The following is a 22,083-nucleotide window of genomic DNA, read 5'->3' on the forward strand; positions in this document are numbered from 1 at the left end:
CAGGAATGAGGTGTCAGGGCTTTTCTCTGCTTGGCCCTTGGGTTTTCCTCTACTGGGAGCCAGAGCCTCAGCCTCTCCTCTGGAGGGAGGTGGTGAGGTGCCATTCAGGGAGGTAGACTCTAAGGCACCCACCTGACCTGGCGGGTGACGGCACAGGCGTGTAAGGATGAAGCGGAAGGACTTACCTGGTTTCTTCTCTGTCCAGGTGGGTCAGGGCCTCGCCTGTCCCAGGATCTGAGCCTGGGGTCGGGGCTCACTGTGCAGAGCCTGATGCCAACTGCCCTGCAAGCCCTGAGGACTCTTGTCTCTCACCACCAACAGCAAGCCATGCCCACCCCGACCCTGAGCCCCATCTTCTCCCACCCGCCTTAGGCCTGGCTGGCTCTGAGGCCTTGGCCGACCACCCCCGACCCCCTCTGTGGACCATGTGCCCACACCAGACCCTCGTGAGCTCCTGGGGGCTGAGACGTGGCTGCACCTGCAGCTGGGCCTGGTCCACACAGGGCAGGAACGGGGTTCGGGGGCCCAGCCTGAGTAGCCAAGTACCCGAGTCACGGTGCAGCGGACTAGACCTAATCACACAGGTTCTGTCTTTCTTTTTTTTTTGGCCTTCTCTCCGGCAAGAGGAGAAAATGTTTCTTCCAGCCTCGACGGGTGAGCTTCCAGCCACACACAGAGCTGGGTTTTCGATTGCTCCTCACACTTCATATAGCAGCTGGTTGGGGATTAAAGCAGCTTCCATTTAGATAAGTAAACAACAACAACAACAAGTCAGAAAATTAATAACCCGAAAGATACACTCATTTTGTTATATTGTTTCTGAAACAAAACAAGGCACAGGCTGTGGACAAGCCAGGCCTGGGGGACAGAAGGTGGACAAGCCCCATGAGGGCGAGCTGGGCTGTCCCCGGGGCAGGTGCTGAGCGGCGGAGGAGAGGCTGATGGCTGGGCCTGGGGAGGGACCCCAGCTCAGCAGCTCCCCCTGCCCGAGCCGGTGGGCGGGGGTGCCGGTCCAGGCCTGGGCCGGGCTGGGCCAGGCCTCCCTGGTGGTGGTGGAGCCAGCTTTCTGGCCGGCCGGCCGTGACCTCGTTCTACCCCAGGGCTGCTTTCCCCTCCCTGTGGCCCCTCCGAAGTCCATCTTGCTCAGAGTCCTCCTGAGGGTATCAGCCCCTTCCCACCTGTGTTCCTGGCTCCGTTTCCCAGGCCCATGTCCTGCCTGGGGTGCACCGGCACCGTTCACCAGCGCACCCTGGGCGCCGCCGGGGCCTGTGAGCAGCAGTCCACACGTATCGGCTCCTGTAATCCTCACGGCAGCCCCGCCAGATGGGTGCTGGTGAGGTTCCCCTCGCTTTACAGATGAGGACAGGGAGGCCCAGAGGGTGCCCAGCGGGGCGGAGCTCCAGACCCCAGCATCAGGCTCTGGTTACAGACTGCCAGCGACCCGGTCAGGGACGGAGGCCTGAAACAAATATAAATAACAATAAATTTATGATGAGGGAACTATCCAAACAGGACTAAAAGCACGGAGGTACATCTGGGGCACCCGAGTGGCTCAGTCGGTTAAGTGTCTGACCCTTGATTTCAGCTCAGCTCATGATCTCGGGGCTGTGAGATCGAGCCCCGCACCGGGCTCTGAACGGGCAGTAGAACTCGTTAACATGTGGGTGGCTCCACGGTTAAGAGAACCAAGCTAGGGGTCCCCCGGGCCCCAGGGTGAATTCAGCAGGTTTGGGGTGAACCCACAAATTCTCACGTCCTGAGGGTCCCCGGTGGTGCCGCTGCTTCCGTTCCGGGGCTGCGCTTTGAGAACCGCTGCTGTGGGCAACGCAAGACGCGAGGCCAGCGCGTCAACAGTGAGTTCTGACCCTAAGGATACGTTGGCCTCACGTCTTGCGTTGCCCACAGCGGCGGCTGTCAAAGCGCGGCCCCACACCTGCTGAGTGAGAAACTCGGGGGCTGGGGGTGCAACAAGCCCTCTGCGTGAGAGCTAGGGAGTCAGCAGCCCACGAGAAGCCAAGCGTACCCCTCTGCCCACCCCGAGGAGCCTCTCTGCCCGGCCCCAGGGGCTCTGAGTCGGGAAAGGGGTGGTGGGGAGAGCCCTGAGCAGCTGGGGCTCTGCGGCTGGGCGGCCACGAGGGAGGGTGTCAGCGGAGAACATCCCTGTGGGCTGTGGGGTCCACGTATCTGCCACTGAGCCGCCTTGGTGTTGTGTTTCCTTTTTCTTTTTTTTTTTAATAAAGATTTTATGTATTTATTCAATAGAGACACACAGAGAGAGGCAGAGACACAGGCAGAGGGAGAGGCAGGCTCCCTATGGGAAGCCCGATGCGGGACTCGATCCCAGGACCCCGGGGTCATGCCCTGAACCGCCCAGGTGCCCCTGAATGTCCTTTCCTCTGGTCAGTGGTGGGCTCCACAGACCAGGCTGTGCTCCCTGTTGTGCTCCCTCCCTGCCATCGCACAGACGCCAAGCCGAGGCAACGGGCCAGGGCTGACCGTGATGCACACGGCGGCACCCCCACCAGAAAATACGGGTGCGGTATGGCGTGGGGTGTTGTGGACACGTACCTCGGGGATGGGGGTGTGGGGTCCCGAAGGTTCCAGGCTCTAAGCGCCAGGACCAGCGAGTGAAGTCGGAGCGTGTCGAGGAGGTACGCGGTCATCTTGGTTTGGTTCTTCCCATTTTTTTTTCTCAGATACATTTTTTTGTTTTCTTTTTGGAATGACTTTAGGTGTGCAGATGAGTCTCGAAGCTGATACACGGCGTCCTCACACGCCCCTCACCTGGTGCCCCTGAACGTCAGCGACTGCCCTTCCCAGGCCACGTTTGTCAGAACCGAGACACCAGCCTGCATCCTGATACCAGTGCTCAAGTCCCAATTTTGTCGCGATTCCACCAGTTTGTCCCACTAACATCCTTTTGTGTGTGTGTTGGGGGAGGCCGCTCTAGGATCCCATAGTCAATGTGGTCGTCGTGTCTCCTGTTTCCCGTGACTTGACCATCTCGATGGATCCCAGCCAGGTATGTACAATGTTCTTCCTCCTTCTGATAGAAGCAACAGCAGGTCTAGAAAAACTACTCCGACAGGTGGGATATTTCCAAGAGGAACTTCCTAATTTTTAAATGTCACTGGTTTATAGATGCCGGTGACGACTATTGGTCACGAGGCCCCATTTGCATCAAGTCTCTGGGAACGCCAGAGGTGGTACGTCCACGGTCGTCGGTGGAGCTCTGCAATACACCTAAAATCAAGCATGTTAATCTGTGATTTTTAGAATTTCAGTTTTAGGCGTTTATATTATTATTATTTTAAGATCTTAATTCTAGGGGATCCCTGGGTGGCTCAGCAGTTTAGCGCCTGCCTTTGGCCCAGGGCGCGATCCTGGAGACCCGAGATCGAGTCCTACGTCGGGCTCGCGGTGCATGGAGCCTGCTTCTCCCTCTGCCTGTGTCTCTGCCTCTCTCTCTCTCTCTCTCTCTATGTCTATCATAAATAAATGAATATATCTAGAAAAAAAATCTTAAAAAAAAAGATCTTAATTCTAGGTTAGTGAGTGCACAGTGTTATGTTAGTTTCAGGCGTGCAACGTAGTGATTTGACCGTGGTCATCACAAGAAGGGAACTGCTGATGAAGCATTTTTTTAAAAAAATTATTTATTAGAGAGAGAGAGCAAGTGCACACAAGTGTGAGTGATGGTGGGGCGGGGGGGGGGGGCAGGGGCAGAGGGAGACGCAGAGTCCCCTGAGATCATGACCTGAGCAGAAGGCAGATGCTTAGCCATCAAAGCCACTCAGGTGCCCCATCATTTTATTTTATTTTTTTTAAAGATTTTATTTATTTATTCCTGAGAGACAGAGAGAGAGAGAAAGAGAGGCAGAGACCCAGGCTGAGGGAGAAGCAGGCTCCCTGTGGGGAGCCTGATGCGGGACTCGATCCCGGGACCCCGGGTCACGCCCTGAGCCACGAGGTGCCCCACCGTTAAGCATTTTTAAAGGCACATACGTGCCCTAGAGTCACACCGCAGCCCTGCGCACCGCGTGGCTGTGGCCCGAGTGCTTTGTTCGCCCGACGATGTTTGCTGGCTGCCCAGGACGATGGGTTTGCAAAGAAGCAACCTTATTAGGTTCTGCGTGGTTTCCCCTCGGTGTCCGTGAGGTTGACTGTTCAATCACATTATCTCATCTGCCACCGTCTTCCCGCCGAGCTCGGCCTCCTCTGGCCCGGGTGACCGGGGTCAGCTGAGATGCCCCCTCCGCCCCAAAGGTGGGCCTGGCAGGTGCGGATGGGCCAGGTTGATAAGGAATCCCACGTCGGGCTCCTGGTGCATGGAGCCTGCTTCTCCCTCTGCCTATGTCTCTGCCTCTCTCTCTCTCTCTGTGTGACTATCATAAATAAATAAAGAAAAAAATATTTAAAAAAAAAAAAAAAAAAAAGGAACGTCGGTCCCTCAGGGCAGGAGTTGTTTGGGAAACAGTCCTGTCTCTACGCTGCTCTAAGAGACTTCTAGAAAATAGCACCGAAATGTGAGGGGCGTGTTTCCACGCGGGGTGTGCTGGGTGGAGGCCGCCCTCCTGGGCCCGGCTGGGGGGACGGTCCCCTCGACCGCAGCCATCGGCCACCACCGGACCCCTGTCACCAGGGCGTTAGGGATGGTGCTTGCAAGTCCTCACTGCTGCCTCTGTGCCCTGCCCTTTGCAGCCGAGGGCGCTGGCCCGTGAACGTGCGTCTGCTCCGGGCCTGACACCTGCCCCATCCCCGTGGCCACGGGACCCAGACTCGCAGGCTCTGGGCTTTGCCGGTGGAGGGGGGCCCCGGAGGCTCGGTGGCCGCCTGGCGGGGGGCGGGGGGTGGTGTTTGCAGGCCCACCTGCTGGAGCATTGCCGGGGCTTGTGGGGCCTCCAGCCCCCCCGAGGTGGCAGCAGAGCCGCCCCAGGCAAGGCGCGGGCCTCCACCTCTGCGCCACCCATGCCAGCCGAGCGCCCAGGGACAGCCACACGCGGGGTCCGTGCAAAGCCAGGTTGTCAAAGGCCCCTCGGCTGGCGGCTCCCGGGCTCCCCGCTGCAGCTGTGCGGGGCCAGCGCCGTCGGGGCAGGACTTTCTGCCCCCGGGGAGTAGTCACGGGGCCCAGCCCGGGTGGGGGGACGGGGCCTGAGGCTGCCCGGCGCCCGGAGGCGGGGCTGCAGCGTCCGGGTGAAGCCGTCGGTGTGGGTGCTGCTGCGGGTGCTGCTGCAGGTGCTGCTGCGGGTGCCGCCTTCCAGGGCCTGCGCCGCCGAGGTCGCGTTGCCACCCTTACGGGCAGGTGGTGGGAACATTCCAGTTGTTTTCCCCCTTATCTGCGTAAACAACAGAACTTTGTCAGAAAATTGAAAATGTGCGCTTTGTCCCATCAGCAAAAACGGGCTGTCAGATAAGGGTGTTTTTTTTTTTTTTTCCCCTCCTTTCTCTGTTGCATCCGATGAATGATGTAAATGGTTTTTGGCTCTGTTTGGAATTTTTTTTTTTTTATGTGTGTGTGTGTGGTGCCCGGCGCTCCAGTAAATGATCAGCGTAGTAACATCTTTAACCTTATCTATCATCCTGAAACATTTTTTCTGCCTCCAATAAAACATGTCAGAGTCGATTAAGGACACTTTTCGGTGAGGTATAAAGCACAGATTTTAGTAGCGGATCCAAGAGCACTGAAGTATTGAAAGAGGCCGTGAGTACTTAATTGCGGGTACGTTCCCGTCCTACCTTTCGCCTGAGCTGCCCCGGCGCCTTGGAGCCCTGCGCGGAGAACGTGCGATCGGGCCGGCGGCGGCGGGGGTCGGAGGCGCGGCAGGTAGGATGGCCGGGGACGTGTCACATCGAGTCTGGTGACAGGGCCGTGAAAGATACGGCGGCTCGGTACGTTCGGCGGTGCTTATCTGGTACATGAGTGCACATTACTTCCCAAAGACCGGGATCACTTTGGACAGTATCATTAAATGCCACGTCATTACCTGTTATGGAGCAGAGCTTTAGCTTCAAGGGCCTCTCGGGACACGCGCAACAGTCGGAAGAATGATGGGCCAAGACGGAGCCGGCATTAAATTTTCAATGGAAGCAGTATTGGCTTTGACTTTTCAGAAGCCTTATCTGTTAGATGGTGTTTGTCACTGGGCCGCCGAGCGCTGGATGATCGTCAGTCGGAAGTTGCAGGCAGTTGAACGGTATGGACAGGTGAAGGCTCCGCGGGGACCGGCCCGGCTCGCGGAGAGCTGGAGGGGGTAAATTGAAGGTTTATTTATCCCATTCGCTGTCAAGGTCAGCTTGCTAGAGAGCTGTCCTATGGATGCTTACAAATGCCAAAATCCTGGCAAATTGTCGGAAAGAGCCTCCAAATCACTGACCTTTGTACAGCTCCCATCAACGTGCCCGCGTGTCTGCGCGGGGTCCTTAGAGGGAGTTAAATGGTTGGTAAAATGAGGCGTACGCTGTTGCTGTAATGTCAACCGGGCTGCTATATGCGCTTTATTTTTGTGTTTTCAGCAACAAGGATGCAGTCAAAGATGCGACCGATGAGAGGTGTGGTGGTGGTGGTGGTGGTGGTGGTGGTGGGTGGGTGTGTGTGTGCAGAACAATTAGGCCGGTGTGGGTTTTGGCGGGCAGGTGGGTGTGCAGTTCTACATTTCAGGCTCCGCACCTGAGGCATCTCGGTGTCTCCGTTGTTCCTCGTCGAGGAGGCGCGTCTGGAAGTGCCTTGCGTTGTCCCTCCTCCCCACCCGGGGAGCCGTCTTTGGGGCCCGGCTGCTCAGCTGTTTCATGCAGCCAGGACAGAGCCAGTCCTGTTGTCCTTCTCTCCCTTCGGCCGGCGGTGGGACTTCCCCAAAGCATCCTTGTTGTGATGCGCACCCCAGGGGAGGAGCACGCCCGCCACCGAGCAGTGTGGATCCGCTAACAGGAACGCGCCTCGACTATACCCGTGGGTCTAGAGATGCGTCTTCCGTTGAGAGTGAAGGGAGTGGAGGGGGCTGGTGGGGGGAGCTGGTGGCCTGTCCTATACCTGTGGGCCTAGAGATGTGTCTTCCCTTGAGGGTGAAGTGGGTGAACACCGTGATCAGACTTCGCAAAAGGACAAAACCACCCTCTGCCCACGGGAGGCTGCATAAAACACGTGATGCCCAGTAAATGTGAATTTGAACTTCATTTTTTTTTTTTAAAGATTGTATTTATTCATTCATGAGACACAGAGACAGAGAGAGGCAGAGACACAGGCAGAGGGAGAAGCAGGCTCTGTGCAGGGAGCCCGTCTCAGGACTCGATCCCGGGACCCCGGGGTCACACGCCCTGGGCCAGAGCTTGACGATCAACCTGCTGAGCCACCCGGGTGCCCCCTGAATTTGAATTTCGGGCAAACAATACATTTAAACTATTTAAAAATAGTTTTAAAAATGATTTGGCTGTCTGAAATTCGAATTTAATTATATGTCTGCTGTTCTTATTTGCTAAACTTGGCAACTCCCGCCCCCCCCACACCCCCCCCAACCCTAACGTGTAATATGTGTGCGAACGCGGCCTGTTTAGTATGCGGTTAGACAGGCGTGAGTAAAGAAACACACATCCGAGAGAACGCACAAGGATAATTTCACAAGGGAGGGGCCGCGTAGGGGTGGATAGGACACTGTGGGGTGGGGGGCGCAGCCGCAGGGCAGAAGCAGGGGGGGGAGGCGAAACAGGAAGAGTGTTCTAGATTCCCCGCGTCGGGCCTGGGCTCTGCGAGGACATGGCTGGAGCCCTGGCCCCACGAGCTCGCCTCCCGGAGGGGAAGGCCCACAGGGAGCGGGCTGCCACGGGCCCTGCGGGGTTCCCGGGGGCAGGGGGGGGTCTCTGCATGGGTCGGACAGTCGGCAGTTCTCAGGTTGCTGGTTTGGGGTAAAAAATAAAAGGTTATGGGACGCCCGGGTGACTCAGTGGTTGAGCACCTGCCTTCAGCACAGGGTGTGACCTTGGGGTCCCGGGATCGAGTCCCGCGTCGGGCTCCCTGCATGGAGCCTGCTTCTCCCTCTGCCTGTGCCTCTGCCTCTCTCTGAGTCTCTCACGAATAAATAAATTAAAAAAAATAAATAACAGGTTGCATCTCCTCGGGTCTGCATCCCCGCTCTGGGAGTTCCTCTGGGCCTGACCTTCCTCCTTAGCCCCTGAGCCCAGCAGTGATGACCAGGGCATCCTCCCAGTGCACACCCGGGGCCCGGTGGCTGGTCACAGGGAGTCACGGTGGCGGTTGTGGGGGGCGGGGGGACGCCTCGGTCCCCCTGTCTGCGTGGAGGCCCCGGTGCTTCCGCTATTTACGAGACCGCTCAAGACTCTCCTTCTTATTTCCAAATTCAATTAAAGGGCTGTTAATATGTCCCACGTTTGTTGTAACGAGCCCATAACCGAAACTGACATCATTATCAATTCAAACAAAACACAGACGCCTCATCCCCTGCTTCCTCGGGGGGACCCCCCTTCCCTGCACCTCCCGGGCAGGGGGTGCCCCAGCCGCACCGGCTTCCCATCCTGTGCGTGCCAAGGGAGGCCCCTCTCCCCACCGACCCGCCCCCCAGAGCAGCCTACCTCCTCTGGTCAAAGGAGACTTACATAATCGTGATTCTGGAATGTTCTTTCTATAGACGGCGTCCCTTTTCAGACTCCTTTTGGGAGCGGAGCAGCTGCACAGAGCCTGTGAGTGGGAATTTTGCGTGTCCTTATGTGGCCCCAAATCTCTGATGTTCTGATGTGGCCTCAAATCTCAGCCTCCCGTGATGCCAGCTTTTCGAGGCTCCGACGATCCACTCCCCGGATCGAGGAAGACACGGGCCAAGAATCCCATCTGGGAGGAAGCACCGAGAGAGGAGGGGCGTGAGGTTGGAGGGCGGTGGGAGGGGATGGGGGCAGACACAGGGGAGGCGGGGGTCCCCGGCCAGACCTAAGGACGCACGGGGTTTCCGCTGGACGGGGCGCCCACAGGGAGGCAGGCGGGGTGGTGGGGAGCAGGGACGTGAGCAGCCCCCGAGCACGCAACCGCGGGCGGGGGACTGCCGAGCTCCCAGGTGGGTGACATCGAGCCTAGCCGCTTGTCTCCTGCCTTGTGACGGTCTCAGGCCTTAGGTTAGGACGCTGAGTCCCTGGGAGGTCGTCTCGTTTGCTCAGCATCACAGAGCGAGGCAGCGGTTCAACCGGAGTTCACAGACCCGTGCTGGGCACCTTGGGCGGCGGAGAGGCTGAAGACAGGCCGGCTCCTCCCCAGCAGGTGCTCCCGGGAGCGGGGACTCCTCCGCAGGTGACCCCCTCCTAACAGGGGCCCGGGCGGCCCAAGCACAGAGCCGCGGTGTCCCCCGTGGGGTCTTTCCCTGCACCCTGCACACCGCCCTCCTCTGCAGGAACCCCGCGTCCCAGAGGCCGTCCCGGGCACTGGGGACGTGTCCGTGCGCTCACACGGATTTAAGGGGCCCGCCAAGGTCCGCGAGTCTGAGTCTGAGTCCCGTGCGCCGTGGGGTCGGTGCCGCGGCCGGCAGCACGCCTTGGCCCTGGCCGCCTGTTGTCCGCGCCGCCCTGGGGCCTGGAGCCCTGGCCCAAAGACCCCACGAGCCTGGGCAGTGGAGGGGGGCTGGTGGCCTGTGCTGTGTCCACCCGCTGCCCTGCTCCAGGGTCCCAGGGACCCTCCGTCTGAGTTGGTCCGGGGGCCTGCGTGGCCCCAACCGTCCCTGCTGGAAAATGACCAGGGTTTCCCGCAGGGACGCATCGGCTGGCTCTGCCTCGGTGGCTCCCAGGTGCCCGAGCCACGTTCCTCCTGCCGCTTCACAGACTCCGAGGAAGGATGGGCAGCCCCGGACTCCGCGATGGGCCAGGCTGTGCCTCCCCGCCCCCCCCCCCGCCCCCCAAGTGTTATTCAGCGACTGAGGGTTCACCGGATACTCTCTGGAGGTAGCGGACTAAGCACGCTGCCTGCCTTCCTGGAGGTTATATGCCTCGGGGCAGTGGACGATGGACAAAGAAATAGGAAGCTTTTCAGAGAGTAGGGGGTACTCTCCCCACCGGGGAAGGTGATGGGCAGCTTTATGTGGGCCTCTGGGATCTGGGAGTCTGAGGGGAGCCAACCAAGGGAAGGCCTGACAAAAGATGCGGGGGCGGGGGGAGCAAGGCACATGCAAAGGCCCTGGGGTCAGAGGAGCTGGTGTGACGGAAGCTTAGAGAAAACACCGAGGCCGCGGTTGGAGGGGAGTCAGACAGGCGGGCAGAACGGGGTCGTGCAGGGCCCGGCACCCGCACCCAACAGCCCGATTGCATCCTTAGCTCGGCCAGTCACGGGCTCCCAGAGGGCACAGCTCCCGTCGTCCCCGCGGCTTTGCTCCTGCCACCCCCCCCCACCCCAGGGACGTCTTCTCTGCCCCCTGGAATCCTACTTGTCCGAGATGTGCCCTGTCCCACGGAGGATCCCAGAGCTGTCCTTAAACAGCCAAAGGTGAGGTGTGTCTTTCTCATCCCGGGCAATAAAAAAATAAAAATTAAAAAAAAAATCCATTAGTCCTTGAGCAGGAGGTGCCCCGGTGGGGGCAACCTCTTGCAGATGAGCGCTGTGTAGGGCCGTCCGTCAGCATGGACCCCAGATTCCTGGCACCACCCCCTCCCCGAGCAGGCCCTCGGCCTGTGACGGCTGGTCTGGGTCGTCTCTAAGCTGCAAGGTGTCCCCGGGGGCCCGGGGGGTGGTGTTTCTGGGAGGGTCACTCCCAGTTACCAGTTGAGCATCCTGAGATGGAGTCCCACTGGGATTTCCCTTGTGCCCCCCACCCCCCCGCCGACCCCGGCCTCCAGTGCCCCCGCTCCAGCCCCGAGGAGGTGACACACGGATCCACCGTGTGGCGTTTATTCCAACAGAGCCCACCGAGCACGGGCTCCGCTCCGACCGTCGCTCCGACCGCCGGGACCTGTGTCCTCCGAGCAAGGTGCCCGGAGCCGCGGGGACCCTCGCTCTCAGCTCTCCGGCTGCTGTCCTTGGAGAGACAGAGACCCGTCTCCTCCTCCTCCGTGGGTGACCCGGCCTCTTTCCCCTGCTCCTACTTTTAGGGTCAAAACGCGGAGAGAACAGGACGGTTGGCCCTTTGGGCCAGCGGCTCACGAAGCGCCCTACGCGTGCCCCTGGGGTGCCGGGCATCAGGACCAGGGACCCGCGCCCTGCACCGGCTCCGAAGCCCCGAGCCCAGCGCACAACCCGGCGCCGAGTCCCTGCTGGAAACCGCCCCCGTGGCTTTGGAGGGGAGCAGGTCTCCATCAGCAGCCGGCGTCGCTGAGGGGGGTAAAACCGTGACCCTGACCTTGAGGCAGTGCCGTTGTCAACAGAGCCCCAGGGCTGTGCTCAGGGCCGCCTGTCTGGGCCGCACCAAGTTGCAAAAAAGTCTCAGGAATATTTACAGTTGGTCTTTAAACGGCAGTGGGTATGAATAAAAGAGCAATATCTCACATCATTAGTCCATAAATATGCAGTTTAGTTTTATTTGTCAAATAAAATAACCTGAGATTGAGCTGCCTGGTTGAAAGACACAGACATACATACACCTGTCTCCTTGCGCTGCCCGCTTCCCCGACTGCACGTCTGCCGCCCTTCGGGAATGTTCTTTGCCCGATATGTCCCCCGCCCCCGCCCCCCGTCTGGCGTTCCCGGGGAGGGTCGCTCAGGCAGGTTTCCTGCCCCAGCCTCTTGAGGGGAGCAGCTGAATGCCCAGGCCCTTACGGTGGCCGCGGGCTCAGGCTCTGCAGGGGAGGGACAGTTGGAGTCCCCTCGCCCATTTTCTTTATTTAAGGGTGACTCATTTCCATTCTATAAAAGGCTCGGAGCCTGTGCTGGGCTGGGAGTTGGCTCCGCCGGTCATGGGAGACCGCGCTGTCTCCCCCCGTGGGGACAGAGTGGGGAGGGCTCCGTGGCCCCGCTGGGCTGGGGGTCCAAGCTGTCCCTCCGAGGCCGGTGGGAGCATGTCACCGGCAGGGGGTCCTGAAATGTGAGCGGGAAAGGGGGCGATGTGTTTCCCCGGGGGGGCTGGGATGTCAGGTCGGAGAGGGCAGGTGCGCCCCGTCCTGGGGTACCCGCCCGCCCCTGGGCACCGGAAACCCGGGATGCAGGTGACCTGGGCGCTGCTGGTGGAGGGTGCCCTGCAAAATGAGGAGGGGCTCCTGGGGGACCCCGCCGGCCTCTGGAGCAAGGCCTTCTGCACGTCTGAGGGCGACGCTGGAACAAGATCTAGCCTGGGCACCTGCACCCACACACTGCAAACCGCATTCTGACCCGGGCGAGAACACGTGTCGGCAACTCTTAAAGCAGGAATAGGAGAGACGGCTTATGTGGTCAGCCTCGGTGTCGCCGGGCCTCAGCATGTCGCATCTGAACTGTCTCGCACGGCGGCCCTTCTTCTGCAGAAACGACCTTGACTTTCAAACTAATGTCCCCCGTCAGGGCGACCGAGGGGTGTGGGTGGCGAGTGAGGGTCTCGGGTGCGCTGCCCGGTGCTCCGTGCGGCCCACGTGTGGGCGGCTGCTGTGTCCAGGGCTGGGGCTGCGCTTCCGGCCGGCCTCCCCTCGCGGCTCAGCTCCGGCTTCTTCCCGTGATCCCGTGGTGCCGGTGGTCACTGGTCATGGATTTGGGGCTGGTGGCCGCAGCACCCTGCGGGATGCAGGCCTCCAGCGCGTAAGCAAGTCCCAGTGTGGGGACCGGGGTGGCTCAGCGGGTTGAGCGTCCGCCTTGGGCTCGGGTCGTGACCCCATCCTGGGGTCCAGCGTAGAGCCTGCTTCTCCCTCTGCCTCTGCCCCTCCCTCCGCCTCGCTCATTCTCTCTCTCCCCTCAGGCATGCAAGCTCTCTCAAATAAATAAATATAATCTTAAAAAAAACAAGTCCCAGTTTTCAGTTTTTTAATTTTTTTAAAAGATTTTATCTATTTATTCATGAGAGACACAGAGAGAGAGAGAGAGAGGCAGAGAGACAGGCAGAGGGAGAAGCAGGCTCCATGCAGGGAGCCCGACGTGGGACTCGATCCCAGGACCCTGGGGTCATGATCTGAGCAGAAGGGAGGCCCTAAACCACTGAGCCGCCCAGGCGCCCCCCAGTTTTCAGTTAATGTGACTTTTTCTTATCGTTCCTCTTTAAGATGTATATATATGATTTTATTTATTTATTTATTTATTTATTTATTTATTTATTTATTTATTTATTTATTTATTTATAGATGTATTTTTAAGGGCTCTCTCCACCCACCATGGGGCTCCAACTCTCAACCCCAAGATCAAGAGTGACACACTCCACCTGTGGAGCCAACCAGGTGCCCCTGTGCGTCTTCAAGACATTATCATGCTCGCAGGTGTCATGTTTCCTAGAGCAACCCGTGGTATGTTTTTAAGAAGGGAGGTGGCCAGGGATCGACGACCGAAGCCATTGTGTGTGCTTCCCATCGAGACGCTCCCTCTGAAAGGTTCTCCAGAGGCAACAAGGCTTCTGGGCTTCCAACTGACAAGTGATACCTTGACCGAGGGGTCAATTCTTCCTAAAGATCCAGAAGGAAAATAGAATTGAACGAATTGTGAAAGTGGAAGGAGGAAGAAGGTGGTCCCTGGTGCGGCCTCCCGGTCAGGGTGCTGTGGCCGCCACGTGGGAAGTGTAAACGCCATCCCCGGGGCCGAGTGGGCTGGTTTGAACCCTGGGGAGTTTGGCAAGAGGTGAACAATTCTTTTTATTTTATTTTTTTAAAAGATTTTACTCATTTATTCATGAGAGACACAGAGGGAGAGAGAGAGAGAGAGAGGCAGACACACAGGCAGAGGGAGAAGCAGGCTCCATGCAGGGAGGCTGATGCGGGACTCGATTCCGGGACCCCAGGATCATGCCCTGGGCTGGAGGCAGATGCTCCACTGCTGAGCCACCCAGACGCCCCGAGAGGAACAATTCTGACCCGAGTCGCAGGCTGGTCTTCGGGACGTGGGGAGGCCTGGCCTTTCTGCCTCCCGTGGAATCTTACCCTTCTGGCGTCCTAGGAATTTCACCCTTTTGAGCCATGGTCATTTTCCTGGTGCCAAGATGCTGTCTTTGTGCTGGAGCACTTGTCAGAAATTGTGACGTTAGACAGCAACGTGCACTCGGTGCCACGGACAGAAAGGGACATGTCTTGTTAGTGGCACGGGGGGCGGGGTACACAGCCCGGGTGGGTGGCTGTTACTGCCTTGGCACCGGAGGCGAGAATAGTGTCCAGTTCCCTGATGCTACACCCGCGAGGGAACAGGCCGGGGCTACCCCGGGAGATCTCCCTTGTTGGCCCACACAGGCCTTGAACCGCGAGGCCAGGAGGCCTCAAGGACGGGGGCGGCCACTGTGGGTCGACGACTTTATACACCGGTTCGCCGTGCGTCTCCTTGTTTCTTACGGATGCACCTGAGAACATTTTTCCCCTCAAATGCTTAGCCTGGGCTCGCCCGCAGAACAGCGGGCTCGTGTGCCGTGCACCCCGACCCCGACCCCGACCCCGATCCCAGGGAGCACAGGAGCAAGGAACGCTCAGCAGCCCCGTTCTCCCCACCGGCCGAACCCAGGCCCCGTGTCCTCAGAGCGAACGCAAGGACAGGCTCCCCGCCGCGGGGTAGCAGGCTGGGCCTCCGCGCCGCGTACTGAAAACGTTTATAAAACAAACTTCAACTTCTTCCAGGAACAAAAGTTTCACATGAGGGAAGGAGCCTCTGCTATATCGGGGTCTTGGATTCCTTCCCTCCTGGCAATTGTGAGCCGGCGTGCAGATTTTGAAGTTCCCTCCAGAAATGGAGGGAGACGGATTTAGCACGTACGCAGAGAACCCACTGCTGTGAAACCCCCCGAGCTCCCCCCACCCCACGCCCCCCGGGAGGTGAAGCCCTTCTTCCCTCGAGGACGATAGACCCTAGGGGTCGGAAGCACGTCTGCATTGCTCCCCGCTACTCCACGATCCTTCGTGGAGCCGGGTACCTGTGTGGCACCCAGACGTGGGTGCTAGGAATGGAGACCAAGTGGACGTGTGGGGGCCTCAATCTTTGCTGCCTCTGCGGTGACCCTCAGGTACTTGTGACCCGTGTCTGTGAACCCACAGGGCTTCCAGAATAGACCACACCTCTTGATCTCACTGAGCTCCTAGGGAGCCGGACGTATTGTATTTTTGCCTCTCCGGCCAGTGGAGGCCGTACTTGGTTATAAACGTTGACGGAGGGATGCTGATTGCTGATTCGGTTTGCTTTGAATCGGCTGCCCTGTCCCCAATTCCCCATAAGGCTGAGTGGAGGTGGGACAGGAGGCGCGTGGATGGTCTGGTTTTAAGAACACAGAGCATCTTCTTCATGAGCACATCGGTGCTTTTTTTTCCCTTACATTTTCTGAGTGCCGTTGTGCACGCCCCGCGCCGGAGACGGAATCGCACCTCCCCTGCTCCTCCGGGATATCTTCCCTGCGGCGTGCAGGGTGGACGTGGGCAGTGCACGAGGTTTGGGCTGGGACCTGCCAAGGGGTGTCAGCGGGAAGAGGGCTGGGAGGGCAGGCCTGGGGAGGGAGGTGTGGGCAGCCTGAGGGATCCGGCAAGGGGCTGGGGCAGCTTGCGCCGGCGGCAGAGAGAGGGAAGGGGAGCACTTGAGCCTGGAAAGACAGGGTTGTGAAGTCAAGGAAAACCTATCCAATGGCTGAGTTTGGGGACGGCAGCCCCGGTTCCAGACAGTAACCCCCACACGGAAGCTGCAAATGAAAGTGACCCCAGAAAACATTGAACAAGCTGGTAGCCGACATTGAGGACGTGTGCAATCACAACAGAACCTTTTTTTTTTTTTTTTCTGGGCGACATTATTTCAGTTCTTGGTGGGTAAGTGTTTTTACCCCTAAAGATAGTCCTGGAGTCCCAGAGAGCCTCCCTTGGAGAGAGAGAGAGAGCTTCTGAAGAATTGGAAGCAAGAGGGCAGGAAGGAGAGGCCAGGAGGGAGGGCCAGGGCAGGGTAGGTCCCCCGTCTCCCTCATGGACTGCGGACATCACCATGCGCCCACGGGCTGGGACAGCGAGCATGGGGAGTGTCTCTGACCATCAAGCACCGTTATGTCTCAGTGATCCTCAGCGGGCTTTGGTGGAAGAACAAAGTAATCAAAAGAAAAAATGTCAAATAATAATAACAGTAACCAGAAAAATAATAATAATACCGGAAGAAAGTTCAACGCCGTTGATCAGATTCCCGGAGTTGGGGGGAGAGCGTCTGCCGACGCCATGGACAACACGGTGCCAGGTTTTGTTCCAGGGACAGATAAAAAAGGAAAAAGAAAAAACACCCCAAAAAACAAATCATGGACTGCCTATCTAACCCCCCCCATCACTGATAATGCAAACACAACTGCAAATAAACATGTCAGTTGTCCACACACAATGCACGCATACGCACAATCCATACTTCGGGTAATTCTTTAGCTTTGATCAAACCAACGTCCTCTTGGGCCTCAGAAACAACACCATTGGGCATCCCTGGTGGCTCAGCAGTTTAGCGCCGCCTTCACCCCAGGGCGTGATCCTGGAGACCCGGGATCGAGTCCCACGTCGGGCTCCCTGCATGGAGCCTGCTTCTCCCTCTGCCTGTGTCTCTACCTCTCTCTCTCTCTCTGTGTCTCTAATAAATAAATAAAATCTTAAATAAAAAAAAAAAGAAACGACACAGTTAATTCAGTTTCGGGGTTTGGGGTAAAGTTTGAGGGAATAAAAGAGGGGAGGCTGATGCAGCGGTGCCCACCGGGGACTCGGGCAAGCGGAGGCTTTCTGCGGGAAGGTAATTATATCTTCATTGACCCCTCCTTGGCTCCCCCAGCCCGGTGTCGGGGGCTCTCTGCCTGGCGGCGTGACATCTCCTTTCGGGATGAGCTGCTGTCACCTTGCTGAGCGCACCCCCTCCCTCCCCACACCCCACCCCCCTCCCCGGATGCATTTTCTAATCAGTTCACATGATTGAGCCTCCACCAAGTGATGCTTTACTTAATTCCTTTTCGCCCGTAGGGGTGTGAGGCTTGGAGGGCCGCTCGTCAAAACTTTGGAGGGCTCTTGTCAGTTTGAAAAGAACATGACCTTTAAATTGTATCAGTATGTTTGCTGGTGCATAAGGGAAAGGAAAAGGTTTGTCCTGATGGAAAAACCACTCGGAGACCAGGGAGTAATTCAGAGGGAACCGGCCTGGGAAGTTAATTTGTTTATACGTAATTGGCTTAAGTGGGGGTGAGAATGGGGTGCACGCACCTGCTGGCTACAAGGACCCCCCCAGGCCCGGGTCTGGGGACAGTTGGGCCTATTTAGGCTGATTTTTCTCCCTCCCATCGCTTCCCCCCTCTGAGCCACGTCGATTACACGACAGGTAACCAGCATAGTCCTGTCCTGTGATGGAGGGAACGGATTTTTTTTTTTTAAGATTTTATTTATTTATTCATGAGAGACAGAGAGAGAGGCAGAGACACAGGCAGAGGGAGAAGCCGGCTCCATGCAGGGAGCCCGACGCGGGACTTGATCCCGGGACCCGGGGGTCACAACCTGGGCCGAAGGCGGGCGGTCAACCACTGAGCCACCCACGGGTCCCGGGAGGGATGGATTTTAAGGAGGAATTTGCTCTTCTACGACCGACCAGCAGCTCTGGAGCTGAGTCATTAGCTAATGACTGGCAAGGGCTGTCCGGCCAGTGCCAGGTGTGGCGGAAGCTGAGGACCGGTTTGGAAGAAAAGTCCATCAAAACACTGCTTTTTAGAAATCAAGGCGTGGATTGTGGTTTTTATTTTAAAAGTGTCGCTAGAATAGAAAGAATTTGGGAGGCCCATCTGTTTTACACACACGCACACGCACGTGCACGCACACTGCCTTGTATGCGTTTGGTACACTGTGTACAGTTTTGGCTGTTTATTTGGGGTGCGTCGCTCCTTTTTAAGTGGTGTGACTTCGAATTTAGGAAACCTTCACGGGTGAGCCTTGGTGTCAGGGTCTGCGACCACTCTTCTCTCTCTCTCTCTCTCTCTCTTTTTTTTCCCTCAGTTAAAATATTTTGATGTGTCACACAGGAAAAAAATGAGACGTTAAGAAAATGGGCATTTCCTGCTTTTAAAGAGGTGACCAAAAAAAACCAACAAAAACAACAACAACAACAAAAAACAACTCCCCTCCCCCCAAAAAAAACAACACAAGATTTGAGCCGGGAGCAGATGTATACTTATTTTTAATTTTTTTTCATTGGGAACATGTTTATCTTTCAGAATCAAGCAAGCTGCCCACGTTGTCATTCCTGTCCGCTCAGGGGAGAGAGATGGCTAGTCCCGTGGAGCCCAGGGAGCGAGCATATGGAGACGGGGATTCAGTAAAAACATCTGGTGTGCTGGGATCTGACGCTGGGATAGAGCACCTTGCTCTCCGGTGGAGGGTTATGTGATTTCTGGAGATTAATAATTCTGGAGGGAAAATAATAATAATAAAAAAGGTGGCTTCTTCAAGAGGCACTCGCAGGAGGAGCAAGATGCGTGGTGTGTCTCCGTATAAACGCGTTGTGACGAGACAAGGTGTTTGCAGGAAGAAAGAGCAGCGAGTGGGTTCCTAACTCCGAGCCCCGTTTATCCTCGTGCTGCGAAGCAGAAGCATTTGTCAGGTTGGGTGAAGCCCCGGTGCCCGACCGCGAGCAACGGTGCTGTGAAGTATTGACTGAGTCTCGGTTCCTAATGCAAAATGCAAAATGGGAATTGAAACGTACTTGATGGAATTAAAACATTAGTATTGGCTTTCAGCTCTTGCCTCTCTGGCTCCCGTAATAAATGCAGGGCATCTTAAAAATAAAAGCCAACAAACCCAGAGAACACAGCCAGACGCCTTTGCAAGACAGAGGAGGCACCAAACCTCTCTGCGAGATTTGAGAATTGATTTTCTCCAGTGTGAACTCCGGCAACTGTTTCATCTCTAAGTTTGACATACACTTTTCATTTATTTTAAGTAGAATGCTTTTATTTTTACTACGGGTATATGAAGACCCTGTGACATGTTGATAGATGGAATAATCCTGCTTGCCACGTTAAACCCTATGTAGGGGACGTCGGAACGGGAATGCTCCGAAACACCTACCGTGAATACGCTGACCCTCGCATCATTAAGCACGTGTGTGCGCTGGGCCTCTCCACGTGGGGAGAAGCGTAGGGTTCGGTGTCTGGTCCCTTCCGAAGGAGGGTCATGGGGCATTTCATCCGAGACAGCGTCCTTTTGTCCACGGGCTGGGTGTGGTCCTTTGGCACATTGTCCTTTACCGACTAGGCTTGGTGTTCATCAAGATGGCAGGAACCAACATGCCTGGTTCTCCGCGCCTGGAGGAGGTTCAGGCCTACGCTTAACCCCAAATCTTGAGAGTCTAAGTCCACGGTGACGAGGAAGCCCTTCGAGCCCCGGGGAATCCAGGCCCAATGCTTTAGTTCTCGTTTCTCGAGGCTTTGAGGAAATCTGGGTTTGGGTTTCCAGCCTGACGCTCCCCAAGGGGTGGCGTGCTTGGGCCGAGGAAGCAAAATGCCCCAAAGGGCCCCATCTGGGCTCCACACATATCCCTTCTGAGGCTCGTGACATTTCCAGCAATCTCAGCTGAAAGCCCAGAAAGCCCTGGTAGTCTTTTCTAACCACCGGCTTCTTTCTCGCTGCCCTCCTGAAGCCTGGCTGTAGACTTCTGTCTGGTTCGGGGCCGCTCTTGCACCGACTCGACTCCTGTCCAATCCCAGCGGGTCCTCGGCCCCGGGGAGGTGAGAGGGAAGACGGGGGAGGTCTGGGAAACAGGGAGGACCTTCATCTGGCCCTAGCCCGGGCCACCCAGCCCGTCGTCATTGGTGGAGGCCTCCAGGGAAGCCCGCTACTCACCCAGTGCCCACATCGCACGGATCCCGGGCTGGCGCGGGGATGGCTTATCCTGACCTAACCCCAAGGTTTCGGGGTCCCTTTCGGGTCCCAAGCAGGCCGCCCCTCCCGGGAGCTGAAGAGCTAAGCTGCTAGACTTGTTTTTAATCAGTACGATTTGCTTGGGCCTCCAGGTCTCGTTCCAGGCTGTGGACTCCCAGGCTGCTGGGACCGCGTCTGGCGCCCCGGCCGCCTGCCTCTCCAGAGTTTATTTCGAGGACACTGCAGGCCGAAGCCCTTGACTTCTGGTCTGAAGAGCTCGGGGTCATTCCCGGCGATTTCCCGGAGGGCTGTGGCGGGGCGGGCTCCCGGGTTGGCACCCGTGGCGGGCGCATCCTGCTTTGGGTTGAGAGCGGGCCGCTTGGCCTGCGGAGCACAGAGTATTGTCCTGGGGTCTGAAACTTTCCCGAGACTTGGGCCTGTCTGGGCGAGGCGAATCTATGGCTCTCCAGACACGTTTTGAGTGAATTGGTTTCAGCTTTCACAAAATGCTAATGTTGATATTGTTTACGTCTGGTTGCATTGTTTTTCAGTTTAAAATTACAGCTTTAGTACATTAAGCTAATTTCATAATACTGTATTAACTTAATATTCCATAAATCACACATGTCAGATCGCATTGTTACGGATGCACAGAACCCAAATTTACTACTCAGGCTCTCCAAACACATGTATTCATAATTTGCTCCAGCGAGCCCTACGCTGCCATATAGGGTTAAGGAATTACACATTCCAATGCCAGGCACAGATCACGCTGCTCCCTCTCTCTCTCTGCAATTGTTCTCCATACAAATTGAAACAATATATTTCCAGCCATTTTCATAGTTGTAATTACTAGCAAAAATCGTAATACCGCGAACATATTTTAAACACCTGCACTTTTGGTCCGACGCGTATATATGTTTTTTTTTTTTTTTTCTTTCCCTTTTAAGCTGAGTGTTTCCATTTGAATGAGGTTGAGAAAGCTCACTCGTGGTGGTGGTGGTAGCAGTCGCTGGGGGACGTTTTGCCTTCTGCGGGGGGGGGGACGATGATAACTTTTGACTTGGAAGGGAGAGGAGGAGAGAAAATGGCAGAGGCGCTCAGCCTGCACGCGTTCTCCTCTCTGCTCTCCGTCTGTCTGTCTGTCTGTCTGTCTGTCTCTCTCTCTCTCCACCTTGGCAGAAGGGACTTAATTGCAGCGGGACTGGCTCTTCCGTGCTGCTGCGGGGGGCCCTGTTGCAAGGGGGCAAAGTTCTGTGCCTGAGCCCGGCTCGCGGGTTCCGGGAACAAAGGGATGCTCTCTGTGGGGGCCGTGGCGGTCGGTGGGCTGGGGCACGGAGGAGCCTCTGTAGGGTTTTAACCACACACTGTCTAATCGGGCTCTGACAAGTCCATTGTAAATCAAAGGTCTGGTAAGTGGGGATGCCAGAAATGTTTGATCTCCTTCCAAGCCTTGAAACAACTTGCTTATTTTTTCTGCAGTTTGGCTCCTCACTAAAATAAAACATTGCGAGATGAATGTTCTGACGGGTCATTGTGTGTCAAGCTGTCACTCTGTAATGGTTACATATTTCAGCTGGATTGAGGTGGTGCCGGTTGGGGGAGGTCTGTGGGAGAGAGAGAGCGAGAGCGAGAGAGCGAGAGGCAGAGAGAGAGAGAGAGAGAGAGGCAGAGAGATAGGGTAAGGAAGGAGACAAAGAGTAACAAGATTTCTGCTTTCTCCTTGTGGCTGATCTTCATTTAAACCAAACACTTGTCATGTTCAGGGGAAGTTTTATAAATTTTTAATGATATTGGGTACAACTGGTGCTTTGAAATTTGCTGTACTTTAATTTTTTCTTCGTTAGCAAAGGTTCACTAATGCATTGAAGTGCTAAGAGCGTATCCTAGGGATGCCACGATAATTGTGTTGTTAATAATATTGTGGCACTAGTAATGTTCTCCTGGTAATCAAGGCATGAGATTTTTTTTTAATATATTCAGTTATTACACTGCATCTCGTACAAATCATGTCAATTACAATTGCCAGCCTGTGACAGTTAAAATAATTGTATACGTTTTCTAGAATTTTCCATTGGCTTGGCTAATCAAGCTAAAAAAAAATCAACACATTATTTGCATTAATTTTGTTTCTGGTCTAGTCCCACTCCTAAATCATTTGTCCATCTACTTCAAAAGGCA

At 56.4% G+C, this 22,083-nt stretch overlaps 1 long non-coding RNA gene across 1 annotated transcript in view; it reads left to right on the forward strand.

The window, feature by feature from the left end:
- LOC119870073 overlaps window positions 1–18,447 on the forward strand; it is a 61,962-nt gene extending 43,515 nt beyond the window's left edge. The window contains exons 2-3 of the long non-coding RNA XR_005353236.1: window positions 2,733–3,022; window positions 18,258–18,447. This is a non-coding gene — a long non-coding RNA (uncharacterized LOC119870073). The remainder of the gene's footprint in view (window positions 1–2,732; window positions 3,023–18,257) is intronic.
- Window positions 18,448–22,083: the final 3,636 nt, after the last annotated feature.

Source organism: Canis lupus, chromosome 1 (genome assembly GCF_011100685.1).
Source record: "Canis lupus familiaris isolate Mischka breed German Shepherd chromosome 1, alternate assembly UU_Cfam_GSD_1.0, whole genome shotgun sequence".
NCBI lineage: Eukaryota > Metazoa > Chordata > Mammalia > Carnivora > Canidae > Canis > Canis lupus.